This window comes from Monodelphis domestica, chromosome 3 (genome assembly GCF_027887165.1).
Source record: "Monodelphis domestica isolate mMonDom1 chromosome 3, mMonDom1.pri, whole genome shotgun sequence".
Taxonomy (NCBI): domain Eukaryota; kingdom Metazoa; phylum Chordata; class Mammalia; order Didelphimorphia; family Didelphidae; genus Monodelphis; species Monodelphis domestica.
The window spans coordinates 15,917,402-15,934,886 of record NC_077229.1 but is presented as its reverse complement, the minus strand read 5'-3'; the positions used below and the strand labels follow the sequence as shown (position 1 = coordinate 15,934,886).

Genomic DNA, 17,485 nt, shown 5'->3' with positions numbered 1-17,485 from the left:
AAGGCAGAAAGAAAGGCTTCACTCTCGAGATTCCAAGGTTAATTAGCTAGTATTTGGATCGGAGTTTAGTCAACTACCTCTTGGCCTAATCTCGTAATGGATAACAAATATAGTGCAAGTTCTGGACCACCACTGATCCAGGTTCTGGTCCATTTCAGTTCAATAGACATTCAGGGGCCCAAGATGGACAGAGCACATTCCCTCGGTTCCCAGGTGGATCATAATCTCATTCATCTGAGAGTTCCTACCAGTGAGGCAAATCGTAGCTCATCCACGTCTGCCCATCTTGTGCCACTCATCCATGGAAGGGGGAGGCACCCAGCCAGTGTGCTATGAGATGTTCTTGCTGCCCCCTGGCCCATGGTCTTTGGGATTCTTCATATCAGATTTACATCTATGGGATGTGTGCATATACACATATGTGTGTCAGTAAACAAGCACTTCTTGGTTTGATTTATCTAGTTCGGATAGAGGAAGGTTCAGATCTCCCACTAGTATCGTTTTTCTGTCTATTTCATCTTTGAGCTCCTCTAGTTTCTCCTTTAGAAATTTGGATGCTATGCCATTTGGTGCATACATATTGAGTACAGATATTTCCTCATTGTCTATACTGCCTTTTATTAGGATGCAATTACCTTCCCTATCTCTTTTAACTAGATTTATTTTTACTTTGGCTTTGTCAGATATCGTGATTGTGACTCCTGCCTTCTTTTTATCAGTTGATGCCCAATAGATTTGGCTCCATCCTCTTACTTTTACCCTATGCGTATCTAACTTCCTCATGTGTGTTTCTTACAGACAGCATATGGTAGGGTTTTGGATTCTAATCCACTCTGCTATTCGCTTGCATTTTATGGGTGAATTCATTCCATTCACATTCAGAGTTATGATTAGTAGCTGCGTATTTCCCAGCATTTTGATTTCTACTCCTGGTCCTGCCTTTTCTTCTTTCACTATTTCCTTCTATACCAATGTTTGTTTATAATCAGTCCCCCTAGTTCCCACCCTTATTTTACTTCCCTTTCTACCCCCTCCCTTCTTATTCCCCCCCCTTATTTTCCCCTGTAGTCTTTTTAAAATTGCCCCCACCCTCTCCCTCCCTTGTACTGCTTCCCTCCCCACCAGTCTGTTTTTTACCCTTCTACTCCCCTATAGGGCGCAAATCTATTCTCTTCCCCAATGGATTGGATTGTTCTTCCCTCTTTGGGTCAGTTTCAAAGCACATAAGAGTTGAGTATTTCCTATCTCCAACCTCTTTATCCTTCCAGTGTATCGATGTTCTCCCCCCTCCCACCATGAGCTTCTTTGTGACATATAAATTTACCCCCATTTGTTTCTTTTCCCATTTCTTTTAGTATTAACCTCTTTTTTTTTTAGCTCTGGTTGTGTGTGTGTGTGTGTGTGTATTTATGCATGCATATATCTATATACCTATTTATACCTTGTTCTTTCATCTTATACAGTTTGTCACTGTCCTCTCTAAGTGTAATTCTTCTAGTTGCCCAGATGATAGCAACAGTTATTAAGAGTTACCCATGACCTCTTTTCTTATAGGGATACATATAATTTTAACTTATTGAGTCTCTTAAAAAAATTTTGTTGTTGTTTTGTTTTCTTTTTCCCCTCTTTTTAAATTACCTTTTGATGATTCTCTTGAGTTCTGTGCTTGGACATCAAATTTTCTGTTCAGGTCTGGTCTTTTCTTTATGAATGCTTGGAATTCTTCTATTGTGTTGAATGACCATACTTTCCCCTGTAAGAATATAGTCAGTTTTGATGGGTATTTGATTCTTGGTTGTAGACCTAGTTCCCTTGCTTTCTGGAATATTATATTCCATGCCTTTCAGTCCTTCAGTGTGGATGCTGCCAGATCCTGCATTATCCTCACTGTGTTTCCCTGGTATCTGAATGGCTTCTTCTTGGCAGCTTGTAATATCTTTTATTTGGTCTGATAGTTTTCTAATTTGGCTATAACATTACTGGGTGTTGTCAGTTGGGGATTAAATACAGGAGGTGATCTGTGGATTCTTTCAATCTTCACTTTCCCCTCTTGTTCTAGGATATTGGGGCAGTTTTCCTGAATAATTTCCTGTAATATTATGTCCAGGCTTTTTCTTTTGTCATGGTCTTCTGGTAGGCCAATGATTCTTAAATTGTCTCTTCTCAAATGATTTTCTAAATCGTCTGTTTTGTGAATGAGATGCTTCATATTTTCCTCAATTTTTTTCATTCTTTTCATTTTGTTTTATAGTGTCCTGCTGCCTTGTGAGGTCATTTAATTCTAGTTGTTGTATTCTGGTTCTTAAAGACTGGATTTCATCCCTAGCTTTTTGGTCAACCTTTTCCTTCTGGTCTGATTTTCTTTGAAGGTCATCTTTCATCCTCTTTACCTTGTCTTTCATCTCCTTTGCCTCATTTTCCAGATGGTTGATTTTGGCTTTCAAGACACTGTTTTCTCGTTTTAGTTCAAGTGCCTCTGTTTCCAGATGACTTATTTTTAAGTTCTTTTCCCAATTGTCTTCCACCTCTCTTAATTGTGTTTTGAGTTCTTCCACGGCCTGTATCCAATTCGCTGGAATTTCTGATTCATCGTTTGCTGATCTCTCCCCCTCTGTTCTGTTTGCTGAGTAGAAGCTGTCTCTTGTAGTTTCTTTCTTTTTCTGTTGTTTGCTCAAATTCACCCCTTCTTTACTCCCTGTATTTGTCTGTGCTCTTGCTCCTCTCATTTTTTTTGGTTTTGGGGGCTTCTGTCAGTTTCCCCTCTTGGAGCTTTAACAGGAAATCTCTTGGTGTAGTCTCTGGTGGAGGTTTGTTGGGGTTTGAGCTTCCCTGTCCTCTGGAGGCTTTTGATTGGATTAAAGTCCAGCAGTCAATGAGGATGGGTGTGGAGCCTGGGCTTCCCTGAGTTCTGGAGACTTTTGATGAGATTAAGTTCAGTTTAGTTGGGCTGGGTGTGCTCTGAGTTCAAAACTTCCTGGAAGGCTGGAGCAAATATGGAGGATCTCCACAGCTCTGGCCAGGCTGCCAGTCTATGCTCCCTCTCTAGCTCCTTCCCTGCCATCTGTGCTGGATGCTTTAAACTTGGCACTGCCCTGCTTGCAAGGTACGCCCTCCAGACCAGCACCTTTGCCTGCCCAGAAGTTCTTGCTGCAGCTGGAGTCTCAGTGCTCTGGGTGGGAGGGGGAGATGGGTCCTTGGACCTTCCTTCTGTCTTCCCATAAACCTGAGTGTTCTCAGATTCCGGCTTTTTGGGGGGCATACTTTTTGAATTAGGTCCAGCAGAAGGGTTCCTTGGCTCTGTCTTGTTGTTAAGTTTCTTTTTCAGTCCCCTGGGAACATTCAGTTTGTGATCGGTTAGGAAGGGTATTCAGAGGTCTGAACTTCTGCTCCTTCTAAGCTGCCATCTTGATTCCGCCCCCCCCCCCCAACAAGCACTTCTTAAGCCCCCTCTGTGTGCCAGGCACCATGCTAACTGCTGGAGCTACAGAGAAGGGCAAGAGATGGTGCCTGCCCTTGGGAGCTCCCAGTCTAATGGTGGCGACAGCAAGCAGACAGCTCTGGACAAACAAGCAGTAGACAGGTTAAGCTGACGATAGCTTGAGCATTAAGGGGACCAGGAGGTAAGATTTTTGCTGGGCCTTGAGGGGAGTCAGGGAAGCCAGAAGATGGAGGCAGAGCTGGGAGAGCATTCTAAGAGTGAGGGATGGCCAGTGAGAATGTCTGCAATGGAGAAATGGAGTATCTCATCAGAGTCCGGTGTCACTGGATCACTGGGAGGCTGTAAGAGACCAGAAGACTGGAAAGGTGGAAAGGGGGCAGGTGACAAAGGGCTTTGAATGCAAACTCAGCATTTTGCATTTGCTCCTGGAGGTGATAGGGAGCCACTGAAGCTTCTTGAGGAGGAAGTAACATGGTTACTTGAGGAAAATCCCTTTAGTGGCTGCACTGGAAAGGGAGATCCTGGAGGCAAGCAGACCTGTAGCAGCTGCCAAAGTTAGATCTTGTCAGGAGCTAGCTTTCCTCCACTTGCTCTTTCTGTGATCAGTCCAAACCCTAAGGAATCACCAAGGATCTGTCTCATCCAGGAAGCTCTGCCAGGTTGCAGGACCCAGTGAAATCAGCCAGCACAATCAGCAGCATCTGGGGACCCTCATTGTACAGAAGGAGCCCCTTCAACCTTGTTCTCTGGATTGGATCTCCTCCAACCCTTTGGTGAACACCCTGGGCGGACACACGTCTCTCTCCATCAGTTTTATGCGTCAACTGATGTTGCTGATCAGAAGTTTGTTTTTAATAGCTTTCAAGGTATATTGACTGATTTTAATGTGTGGATAGAGGCAGCTGTGTGAGACCGTGGTTAGATCTCTGGATCCAGAATCATTAAGAGTTCAAATCCAGCCTCAAATAATTCCTTAGCTGGGTGACCCTGGGCAACTCACTTAACCTGAGTCTGACTCAATTTCCTAATCTCTAAAATGGAGGCAACTAAGAGGCTTAATAAGCTAGAGCACTGGGTGGAGTCAGGAAGACCAAGTTCAAATCTGGCCTCAGACACCAGATGAATGACCCTGGACAAACCACATAACCTCAATTTGCCTTAATCCACTGAAGTAGGAAATAACAAGCCATGCTAGTGTCTTTTCTCTTTTTCTTCAATATTTTATTTTCCCAATTACATGCAATAACATTTTAATAGGTCTTCTGAAATGATAAGATCCAAACTGTCTCCCTTTCTTCTTTCCCCCTTTCTGAGATGTGGTAAGCAATTTGTTTCGGGTTATATTGTTTCGGGTTATATGTGTATGATCATGCAAAACCTATTTCCATATTAGTTAGTCGTGAGAGGAGACTCATAAAACCAAAACCCTGTAATAAAAACATACACGAATAAAATAAAGTGGAAAGTGGTCTGCTTCAATTGATCTGCATTCAGAACTTATCAGTTCTCTCTGAAGGTGGAGAGCTTTCTTTGTCCCAAGACCATCAGACCTGCCCTGGATCACCGTATTGCTGAGAATGGCCAAGTCTTTCACAGTTGGGCATTGTATAATATTGCTATTGCTTTGTGTGGCATTCTCCAGTGCCTTCCAAGAAAACCCTGTGGACAGTATTGGTATGCTATGGTCCACACCCAGCCACAGTGGATGGTTCTGAGGATAAAATGGGGTGCCATCCGTGAAGCCCTTGGAACACGATAGATCCCTAGATGAATGTGGGTCAGAGCAGTGCTTTACTTTCCCCAAACAAATGGCTTTTCATTATTAACATACAGGAAGCAGAGCTTGGATTCTCTATATTAACCCCGTGCATTTTTAAGAAAGTAACTCTGCCCAAGACAAGCCCTGCCATCTTTCCCTCTTCCCCATCAAAGCAACTTCATCAATGAGGCATTAGCTCTGGGGCAGCTTCCCAGCACCCTCCTTGTAGAGTATCTGGAGATCATTTCAGACTTTCAGATTGTTAGATTTATATATGGTTGAACTTGAATAAATTGGTGGTTGCCAGGGATTTAATTTCTAAATCCCAAAATGAATTACTCAAGTAAATAGAATTATGGTAGTTTATTTTACAATAGAGGGGGGAGAGAGAGAGAGAGAGAGAGAGAGAGAGAGAGAGAGAGAGAGAGAGAGAGAGAGAGAGAGAGAGAGAGCGCGCGCTATGGCTTCCTCAGAGCCAGGTAGAAATTCTAAGACCCAGCCAGGGGAAAGGAGTCTCAAGACAATGGACCTTTCTTGGAGGTTCACAACTCCAGAAAGGAAAGGAAACTAAGTCAGCCTTTCACTCACCTCGATGACCATCTAAAAGGAAAATATTCTGAGGTCTCCTGCATGAGCTCCTCCAGGGGTCCAGGTCCACAGCCAAGTGTCTTTACTCCAGGTCTGAGTGTCTGTCTTCCAGTCTCTCCTCGTGTCAGTTTTTTCCCTCCACCTCTGAGTAATTTGTCTTCCAGTCCAAGTCCAAGAGACTGAATCTTGATTCATTGATTCCCCTGTGTGCCTCTGTTTCCTCTATTTAAAGATCTTTTTTCTCTTGTGTCACCTCCCCTAAATTTTATATCTACCAATCACAGCAGACACTCCTCTCCAGGACTGCCTATTCAATGTATGAAATGGGTGTTCACACCTTTGGTATGTTAGTTAACACCTTTTGTAGTTAGTTAACACCTTTTTGTAGTTAAAATGGGTAGATCTACTTTAAATACTGTGTTCACACTTTGGGGATTAAAATCTAAAAATAGACAGGGGATTACAATCTTCACTGTCAAGGAAGAGCTAAGTATCTTCATCGTTACAATCAGGAGATAGCTAAATCCAATCTTCACAAAATACTAGCTCAGATTTGGGACGGAGCAGTTTGGCTACAGGAAGTTACTGGGGCTGTTTTATGGTGAACTGAAGGAGAGCAGCAGGACAGGCACATTAAAGAAAAATACAATTTGAAACAGATATGGGCTAATGACATTTGATTGAGAGTGGTGGGCTTTCTGGGAAGCTAAAATATTAGTCATAAACATAGCAGATTCCTTGTCGGAAGGCCTCAAATGCTGTAGTTGGGCACAGTCATGCCTGGAAACATGATGAGTATCAGGAGTTGCTAGCACACATCATTAGTGGGACAGACCAGGTGCAGGGTAACTGATGTGGGGGGAGGGGGACAGCCTACCCCAGGCATGTGGACACTCTTCCATTGGAATTGGCAGAGGAGAATGTCCATGAAGCAGCTAAAGAGGCACTGCAGAGCACTAGCCCTTGGTTAGACATGAAGGACACCAAGGTCACCTGCTGCATCCCCAGAATTCTCCGGGCATCCTGACTTGTCTCACCACTGGACTTGGGTGACTCTGGAAGAGAGAGGGAGGCTGATGACTTTGTGTAACTGCCTCATTTCAATTCAATTCTTGCCCAAGGAGACATCACCCCCGATGTCACTGGTCCTCTTCAAAAACAAAGAGACAACAACAGTGTAAAACTAGAGGTGACTTGCCCAGGGTTACACAGTTAGTAAGTGTCTGAGGCTGGATTTGAACTCGGGAAGACAAGTCTTCTTGACTTCAGGTCCAGCCCTCTATGCACTATAGTGCCCCCTATTGCCCACAAACCAAATACACAGCATAAATTGGAGATGAAATCCCAGAAGACTGGGAAAGTCATTCTGCAGAGGAAGGATTTTGGCTGAGACCTAAGCAATCAAGGTAGAGTTGAGGAAGGAGAGAATTCCAAGCAGGGATGATAGCTATTTGAACTATACTTACCTGTGTTCCAATCTGGCCTCAGACACTTCCTAGCTGAGTGACCCTGGGCAATTCATTTAACCTCCATTACTTAGCCTTTTCTGATCTTCTGCCTTGGAATTGAAACTTAGTATTGATTCCAAGATGGAAGATAAGGAATTAAAACAAAAACAAAAACAGAAAGAAATAATACTGAGTCAGGAGATGACTGTTGGTGGCACTTGATTACAAAGTACCTGGAGGGGAATAAAAAGCATAAGAGGACAAGAAAGGCAGGAAGTGGGGGCTTATGAGGGGCTTCAGAAGTCAGAGGAGTTTATATTTCTTCCTGGAGGGGATAGGGAGCCCCTGGAGTTGATTCATTGTAGAGATGAGGGTTTCCATGGTCTGGCCTGCACTTTAGGAAAGGCTCTTTGGTAGCTGAGGAGAATGAGAAGGACTTGAGGCAGGCAGACCCCCTGCCCAGCAGCTCTTGTAATAGGCTAGGAGGGAGGTGATGAGGCTCTGCACCAGGGTGGTGGCAGTGTCTAATGAAAGAAGGGGGCCTATGCAAGCCAAGTTAGGAGGGTAGAAACAATAGGACTTGGCAGCTGGTGAAACAGTGGAGTTGGGGCTTCGGGGAGAGAGAGAGCGGAGTCAAAGATGACCCCAAGTTTGGGAGCCTGGGTAACTAGGAGGATCGTGGTACTCTTGAGAGTAAAGGGGAAGGATTTGGGCAGGCCAAGTTGGGGTGGCTACTGGATGTTCACTTCAAGATATCCGAGTGGCAGTTGAAGATGGAAGACTTGAAGTTAGGGCTAGACAGATAAATCTGAAAATGGTTTGCATAAAGATGATCAACAAGTCCATGGGCCCTAATGAGAGAATAGGTAGGGAAGAAAGAAGGGGCCCAAGACAGAGCCTTGGGGGATACCCATGGTTAAAGAGAACGATGTGGCTGAAGAGCCAAGAAAGGGTACGTAGGAGGAATGATCAGATAGACAGAAGGGTAATCAGGAGGCAGTGAGAAGAAAGTATCCGAAGAGGAATGCATTACATTCTTGAGAGAGTCAAAATCTGCAGAGAGGTCAAAGAGGAGAACTGAGAAAACACCACTGGATTTGGCAGCCAAAGGTCAGTGGTGTCTTGGAGAGAGCAATTCCATTTGAAACCAGAAGCCAGATGGCAGAGACGTAAGAAGGGGGAGCAAATAGAAACTGAGGGGATGTCCATCAATTGGGGAATGACTGAATTAATTATGGCACATGTTGGTGATGAAATACTGTTGGGCTATAAGAAATGATAAGATGATTTCAGGAAAAGCCAGAAAGATTTGCATGAACTGATGTAGAGCAAAATAAGCAGAACTGGGAGAACGTTATACACAAGCAATATTGTGCAATGATCAGCTGTGAAAACTTGGCTACTCTTAACTCTTTTTTTTTTTTAAACCCTTACCTTCCGCCTTGGAGTCAATACTGTGTATTGGCTCCAAGGCAGAAGAGTGGTAAGGGCTAGGCAATGGGGGTCAAGTGACTTGCCCAGGGTCACACAGCTAGGAAGTGGCTGAGGCCAGATTTGAACCTAGGACCTCCCATCTCTAGGTCTGACTCTCAATCCACTGAGCCACCCAGCTGCCCCCTACTCTTAACTCTTAATGCAATGATCTGGGACAATTCTTTTTTTTCTGGGTTATACATGCAGTATCATGCAAAACCTATTTCCATATCATTCATTTTTGTAAGAGAATAATCTTATAAATCAAAACCCCCAAACATATGCCCAAGTAAACAAGTGATCAATCACATGTTTTCCTCTGCATTCCTTCTCCCACAGTTCTTTCTCTGCATGTGGATAGCATCTTTGTCTTAAGTCCCTCAGAGATGTCCTGAATCATTGTATTGCTGTTAGTAGCTAAGTCTGTCACAGCTGATCACTCCACAGTATTGCAGTTACTGTGTATAATGTTCTGGTTCTGCTTATTTCACTCTGCATCAGTTCATGGAGGTCTTCCCAGCTTTTTCTGAAATCCTCCCGTTCATCATTCTTTACAGCACAGTAGTATTCCATCACCATCATGAACTACAATTTGTTCAGCCATTCCTCAATCGAGGAACCTCCCTTTAGTTTCTAATTCTTTGCACCACAAAGAGAGCAGCCTTTGGGAGCCATCCAGTGGTCTCCCTGAGGGTGAGGGCTCGCTCCATCTAGATGTGGTCAAGTAATGGAGATGAGAAGCACTGTGTACTCGGGTCCATGTGCCGAGGCATCACACAATGTTCTGCCATAGCACGGAGGTTCGTTTATTATATGGGGTTTCAAGTACATACTTCTTTGGCACACAATTTTCTACATATCTGTTTCTATGGAACTTAACAACAAGACCATAGCCTAAGGAGATAGTCAATGAAACATTGTTGCTATAGAAGAATGACTTAGACAGGGTGATCTAGAGGTTGGTTCTCCCTGACCTAGGAGAATCATTGTTTCTTTTGGTCAGCTTTCACAGTCAATCACAATTACTTAGGAAATGGGTAACAAAACATTTTGTGGCTAGGTACAAGGTTAGAGGGCAATTTAATGACAGACCAGATTTGGGGTTTTCCTTAATATACAAGTTCTATTTTTCTTGTGTTACTTTAAAGCACCTGGCAATGTTGCCTGGTTTCTGTCCATAAACAGAATTCAGTGGAGTATGTCTTGAAGGTGATTGATGTTCTTGGCTTGCCTGGTTTGTAATGGGAGTGAATATGACTGTGGAAAAGGAAAGGAGGGGAGCAATAATTTTTGGACTTTAATTCTGTAAATGCAGTCTTTGGGGGGTAATAACCTAGGGGGATTAAAGTGGGATATGTGTTTATTCTATAAGTCTTTGCTCTTATATTATTTATTTTGTGCTGGAGGGAAGGCAATAATCATCCATTATTGAGGGAAGTTAAAGAGAGAGAAATCATAGAGGGGGATCAGTGGGGGCCTCATTCTCTGGGGGCTGCCTTGCAGACCCCATTTCCCCAGACTATGACCTTGTCAGCTAGTGAGGATATGATGGCCTCCAGCAAGCAGCTATAAATATTTTTGTACAAACAGGTCCTTGCCCAGTTTTGTTTTGTTTTTATCTCTTTGAGATCCAGACCTAGTAGTGGTATTACTGGGTCAAAGGGCATGCATTGTTTTTTAGCCCTTTGGGCACAGTTCCAAATTGCCCTCCCGAATGGTTGAATCAATTCTCAACTCCACCAACAATGCACTGATGTCCCAATTTTCCTACATTCCCTCCAACATTCATCATTTTCCTTTACTGTCATGTTAGCCCATCTGGTAGGTGTGAAGTGGTAGCTTGATCTGGGACAGTTTTGAAGGACTTATGACAGGGAATGCTATCTATCTCCAGAGCAGAACTGTTGAAGTCAGATGGATGTGGATCCAAGCATATTATCTGTCCTTTTCATTTATTTCCGGTTCGATTTGGGGGTTTTGCTTTTATGTGAGTATTCTTTTACAACAATGATCAATATAGAAGCATGTTTTGCATGATAACAAAAATAAAAATTTAAAAATAATGATGAAAATAAAACAAGAAGGTTGTGGCTTGGGCATATGAGGAACTCCAAATGGAGGAAATGTCTTTGCCAATGCAGATCAGCACCTTTGCCAAGATTTGTCAGAAGCAGAACTGGAACTCAGCTCCTCTACCTCCAAGCCCGGCACCTGACACAGTGCTTCTTACTGCCAGCTAAATCCTTAGGAAACCTAAAGAGGAGAGGTGGGCATAAAACTGGGAAGAAGTAGAAGCTTGTCCCCTTTCTATTGGCAATCTGGGTAGAAAAGAAACCCAAGTGGAAGAAAGGAACCAAGAGAGCATATGGGCCAAACCTGGGGAGAGCTTGAAGGAGAGGAAAAAAAAGTGAGATTGAAAGGAATTGGTTTGGGGGGCAGCTGGGTGGCTCAGTAGATTGAAAACTAGGCCTGGAGATGGGAGGTCCTAGGTTCAAATCTGGCCTCAGCCACTTCCTAGCTGTGTGACCCTGGGCAAGTCACTTGACCCCCTTTGCCTAGCCCTTACTGCTCTTCTGCCTTGGAGCCAATACACAGTATTGATTCCAAAAGGGAAGGTGAGGGTTTAATTTTTTTAAAAAAGGAATTGGTTTGAATGGAAAGTGTTTCTTCCTTCCCTGACTTCCTGGGATAAAGAGATCACTGAAGTGCAAGTCAGATGGCTTGAGTTCTGGTCCTACCGTGTGTGTCCTGCTTTTCCCATCTATAAAAGGGGAATAAGGATGATTACATGATCCACCCTCTGAGGATGGCAGAAGGAAGATGATTTCTAAGCCCCAAGTCACCCAGGAATCTTGGTGTCCTCATTAGTGTTGCCCCAGAGTCCCAGCAGGCGATGGGTGGCGTTCCGGAGCCGGTGTCTCTAGAGAGGCTGGCGGGCCTGGCTCCAGGACTCTCCAGTTAGATTCCTTTTAAGCACTCTGAAATCTCTTGTTGAAAGGTAATTGCTCCTTTAGCTTATGAAACATGGTAAAGAACCGTCTTCCTGTTTTGGAGCAGCAAGAGTATGATTTAATTAAGACAGTGAAGAGAGTTCTTTGGGGCCTCCTCGAACACTGCCAAGTAAGGGAAGGGTTCGAGGGTAATTAAGGCTGTCTGGTTCCCTGCAGCCCCTCTGTTCCTGGCGCCCCTCAGCAGGCTGCGTCACGGTGCTGGCGTGCCAGGCACCCGCCAGCGAGGCAGAGCCACGAGCTCCAGGATGAAGAGAAATTGCCCAAGCATAGCCTCCCACCCATCAGTAGTTCCTGAGCAAGCCCTGGTGAAGTGCTTCCAGGGTACCAGAAGAAAGGAAGACCATCTCTGCCTGCCTTCCAGACGGCTGTATTCTGATGAGGGAGACAGCACACAAAAGGGAGCCAGAAAGGGGAGAGAGCATCCTTCGCAGGCTTCTCTGCAGGCATCAGGTTCTGCTGTCATTCCTTACCACAAAGTCAGGCACCACTTCTTCCTGTAATGCCTGAGACAGCACGAAGGAGAGGAATGCAGGGGGGTCTAGGGGCCCTGCCCTTCAGGAGCACCAGCCAAGCCTCTCTGGGGTTAGCTTTGAGCTACCCGCAGAGAAGCAATCCGGGCATCTGGGCATATGGAAGCGGGAGCAGTGGCCCAGCTGAGCCAGGAAACCCTCACGCGGGGAGAACCAGAGGCGGCGGGCGCTCTGCAAGGTGCTGGGCCAGCAAAGTGAGTGGGCTGGTGTAGACTGGACGATCTTTAAGGCCCCTTCTAGCTCTAAGTCTTGGGGTTCCTTCCCACCTGGGACTGCCCCTCACAGAGGCTTCTGGATCTTCAACAGATTGCCCTGTGGCATTTTCTAGATTTTAGGCCCACTTGATGTAGGTATAGCAGGAAATACAACAGGAAAATTTCTGTGCCAAGAACTGCGCTAAGATAGGAAAGTGAGGCAGCCTCTGCTCTCTGGGAGTTCCCACGCTCAGTAGGGGCTGCAGACATCCAGGAATGCTCAGCTTCGTGGCAGATCTTGGGGAGCAGCAGCAGGGCAGGTGGTCCTTGTCCAGGAGCCTTGAGGAAGGGAGGGTGGGCTCAAGGCTTTGAGCTGAGTAGGGATCTGAGTTATCTCTGGCAGGTGTCAGAGTTGGGCCTAGAGAGGGCCAGAACTCTGCAAGGCCTGCTCCCGCTGGGACCAGGTAGGGAAGAGAGAAGGTCCCTGTCCTTTCCAGGAGTTGTCAGTGCTGTTATTCCCAGCTCCCGACCTTTCCCTTGAACACTGATGTCCTTCTTTTGCCTAGGCCGGCGCTTGGGTATAAGAAAAGCAGAGCTTAAAGGGAGAGGGAGACGGAGGAGCTGGAACTGAGCTAGGCAGGAGCTGGGCTGGGGTGGGGCTGTCCCCTGTCCCATCACCACTACCCCATCTTTCAGTTCTTTTTTGCCTTATCTTGAAAGGCAATGCTGACTGAGCAAACCTCTAACACAAGCAGGAATGTAATGTTAATGACATAGCCATCCAGCCTTCACTTGAAGTTCTCCAGGGACGGTGAACTCACTACTCCCTGAGGTACTGTATTCCATTTTTGAAGAGCTCTAATTGTTAAGAAGTAAATGCCTCCCACTAGTCCTACCTCTGTTCTCTGGGACCAGACAGAACAAGACCCCTTCTACATAACAGTCTTTAAGAAATTTGAAAATAGCTCTCATGCCCCTATTCAGTTTTCTCAGCCTTCTGAACATGCTCTAATGGAGGTGTCCCTGATTATCAACGTCCCTTGGAAATGTGCTGCTCAGTCTCACTAGTGTGGAGTATAGTGGAACGAATCCCTTAAGTCACTCTACACATTGGATTCTACTTACATGAGCCTTTAGCCTGTTCCATCACACAGTTGACATGTTGAATTTGCAATCTACCCAAACCCTTGGATCTTTTTCATATGAAACCATTGTCTAATTCTATGTCCCCAATCCTGTATTTGGGACATTGATTTTTTGAACCCAAGCTTAGGAATTTTCATTTACCTTTTTTAAGTTTCATCTTGTTAGTTTCTGGTCTCTGGACCAGCTAGTTGAAGTGTTTGGGATCCTGTTTCTGTCAATTCCCAGAGTGGCTCCAGAGAGGGTTGGGCCTCAACTTAGATCCTGTACAGCTTCCTTTGCCTTCTTGCATCCTCCAAAGAAGAGAGGTTGGTCGCCCATGGGGTTCCAAATCTTTATGAGGAAAAAGTGCTACTTTTTAAAGAAACATTACTATCTGTAAGATTGATGGCAGTTACCATATCCTAAAGGAGTGGATGGATGGATGGATGGATGGGCGGATGGACGGGCGGATGGATGGATGGATGGATGGATGGATGGATGGGTGGGTGGATGGATGGATGGATGGATGGATGGATGGATGGATGGATGGGTGGGTGGATGGACGGGTGGATGGACGGGCGGATGGACGGGTGGATGGACGGGCAGATGGACGGATGGATGGATGGACGGATGAATAGATGAACAAAGCACTTGAAGTGCTTACAATGTGCCAGCCACCATAATCACTGGGGCTACCAGTAGAAATGTAAGACTGTCCCCACAAGCTCGTATTCTAACAGAGGAGTCAACACATAGAGAAGGTTTTAGCTGCAAGCCGATGGAAAGGTCTCATGGTCCTTAAGATCCAGTGACAAAGCAGATGGTGTTTCCTCTTCAAAGATGTTATTTCCAGTGATAAAATCTTCCCAGTTTCTAGTGATGAACCATCTGACAGAGACAAGGTCTCGGGTGGCAAGGACATTCTGTTCTGGGCCTGCACAAACCGTTGCCAGGTTGTATCTCCATGGAGATTGTTTCTCAGAATGATGGCTGAGGGCGCTGGGCTGGCAGCATGACTGTTCCCAAGGCTCTTGGGCTGAAAGTCTTGGGCTGTCTCCATCCAGGTATGAGGGGAGATGGCGATCAGGGGTCTTCCTTGGCACGTGGTGCCTCGTCTCTCCCTCAGGACATCTTGCTGCCTCCGCTAGGCTGGCTTTCCTGTCTGTTGGCTTTTCTTGGTGCTGGCTGGCCTCCCTGGATGGGTCTGACTATGGCGGGCTGGATCCAGGACTGGCAGTCTGAGGGATTCTGTCCCTCCTGGGGCTCCTAGGCCTGTCTTGTCTCCCTTCTGCACCCGCCGTGCTAACTGGGCAAGCTCGGCCTCTTCAGCAGTGAATGATAGCGGAGAGAGCGCCCCCACTCACCCGTATGCATTCCGTGAGGCAGGCAGTGGTTTTCCAGTCACGTCTGACCCTCCGTGACCCCACGTGGGGCTTTCTTGGCAAAGGTACTAGAGGGCTTTGCCATTTCCCTCTCCAGTAATTTTACAGATGAGAAAACCGAGGCCAGCAGGGTGAAGTGACATAGCCAGTGTCTGAGGCCGGAGTGGAACTGGGGAAGATCCCGAGTCCAGGCCTGGCCCTCCTCCACTGTGCCTCCTCGCCCCCTTAGAGAGGCCGCCTAAGCTTTGGCAGCCATTTTCAATGTCACGGAGAAGGGAAGGTTCCCCACACCACCCTTCTGGAGGCACCAGAGTTCTGGAGAGCAGATGCTCTTAGGAGGTCCGGAGGGGTCCGGAGAGGGGGCCGTCTCCCCAGTCTGAAGCTGACACGGGGCTGAGACGACAGCTTACTAGGAAGGGGGCCCCAGGCAGGGCCCGGCTAACGGAACATCCCGGGCGTTCTCGGGGTTCTTCTCCACGTCTCATGAACTCCCATAAAGAGAGCCTCCATTTAAGTGACTGAAAGGCAGGCCAGCCATTGACCGACGATGGAGTCCTCGGAGCTCTCACTTCCACCCGTTCTGCAGGGGAAGTCCACAGGCCTGGGGTAGACGCCACCCCCGGAGCCCTGAAGCGCTTGAGGCCTGCTGCGCAGCCTGCTTTCCAGGCCGGTTTCCTGGGGAAACTGCGAGAGGTGAGTGCCGGGGGACACCCACAGTCCGGCAAGCCCCCCCCAGCTGTTGGTCTTCCCTGAACACTATACAGCCCACATACCTGTGAAAGAAGTACCAGAACATCATTTCCTGCCAAGTCGGAAGGGAATGTTGCAGTGAGTGAGCCGGGCGTCTCCAGGCCTTTCGTGAGGGACCCCGATGTTTTAGGCCCCGTGCGAGCCGCTGGGGGCAGCCACAAGAATCAACGGCCCCCGTGAGCGGGGAGAGGAGACCGCAAGGCCCTGGGGAGCTCCACGGGGAATAAATGCGTAGAGAGGCTCCGAGGCAGGGTCATGGGGAGGGCTGGGGCTGGGACGGCTTCAAATGGAAAGTGGGCAAGCAGAGATGGGAGGTGGAGCCGTGCCCTGGCGGAAAGACAAGGTGACTTGATTGGAAAGGGAAGCCTGAAAGAGAGGGGGCTTAGGAGAGCCTTGGAAAGGCCACACGTGTTGGTTCGAGAGGCAGCAGGAAGCCCCTGGGATTCACCCGACAGGAATGTCCCGGGCAGATCTATGCTTGAGGACATCGCTGTGAGAGCTGGGTGGGAAATGGGCCGCCCTGGGGAGATGACTGAGACAAGGAGGCCCTTTTCAGAAGCTTCTGAGATGTGGTGAAGCCTCGAGGAAATCGAGCTTAGATGCAGGAAACGTTATGTAGGATGGCATGATTTAGCAGCTGCCTGAATAGGGAGGGCGTGCCAAAGTCCCGAGGCTCAGACTTGAAGCCTCAGTAGAACGATGGGCTTTCCAAGAGGGAAGGGTCTGGGGCGATAAGGAATTTTATTGGGGATGTATTAAGTGCGAGATGCCTCGGGGACTTCCAGCTTGAAATGTCCAATAGGCAGTTGGTGATAAGAGACTGGAACTCACTGAAGGGAGAAATCACTGGCCTAGAAACGATAATTAGACCCATCAGAACCAATGAAATGACCAAGAGAGGAAGAGTGGTGGGCCTGTGACAGAGGCTTGGGGAACACCCACAATTAGGGGGTGTCCTCTGGACACTGAGCCAGCAAAGGAGACTGAGAAGGAGCCATCACAGGGGCCGGAGAATCAGGGTCGAGTGGGGCCGTGGAATCCCAGAAAAGATAAAGGATCCAGAAGGAGAAGAAGGTGGTCGCCGGTGCCACTTGCAGCAGGACTGGAAGACCCACAAAAGAGAAAAGAAATGGCCGATTTGGCACGACGGGTAATGACTTTGGAGAGAACCGTGTCATTGATGAGGTGGAAGCCAGGCTGCAAGAGCTTGAGGAGAGAATAGAAGGAGAGTGTGGAGAGAGCAAATCTGGACAGGCTTTTTCTAGAATGTCTGGCTGAGAAAGAGGCGAGAGATGTGGGATGATAGCTTGAGGAAAGGGCACAACCAAGGGAGTGTTTTTTTAGGGATGAAGAACACTGGGGCATGCGAATAGATAGCAGGGAAGGACCCAGCAGCTAAAGAAGGATTTAAGATGACCCAGAGAGCTCACAGCCTGCTGGAGGAAATGGGAGAAGATGAAGGACACACGTAGGGTGATTGGTCGTGGCAAGGGAAAGGGCCACTAAAGTGTCCAAGCCAGGGAAAGTTGGAGAGGGGATGGGGACAATGTCAAGGCTTTGAAGGTAAGGAAGTTGGGACAAGAGGGTGTTTTCTCCATCTCTTATTCATTCACCTGCAGCCTCAGCAGCTGACTGCCTGGCATCCGTGTCTCAACGCCAGAGTTGGCTTCCGTGGCCCTGACAGCTGGCCGTGGCTCAACAGAGCATGTAGCTAGTGGCTGATTGTTCATTTGAAATCTGTAGGAATGTGGTGCTCACAGCTCTAGTTTTAATGGTAGTGTTAAAT

At 47.0% G+C, this 17,485-nt stretch overlaps 1 protein-coding gene across 2 annotated transcripts in view; it reads left to right on the top strand.

The window, feature by feature from the left end:
* The window catches only part of TANGO2 (transport and golgi organization 2 homolog), a 147,691-nt gene that overhangs the window by 35,027 nt on the left and 95,179 nt on the right, over positions 1-17,485 (top strand). The window contains exon 1 of one of the 2 annotated variants that reach the window (XM_056821398.1): positions 14,516-14,631. The exons of the other annotated variant lie outside the window; for it this stretch is intronic. The gene's annotated coding sequence lies outside the window, so the exon portion shown is untranslated. Of the gene's footprint in view, positions 1-14,515; positions 14,632-17,485 lie in introns of those variants that run through there. 2 annotated transcript variants of the gene reach the window in all.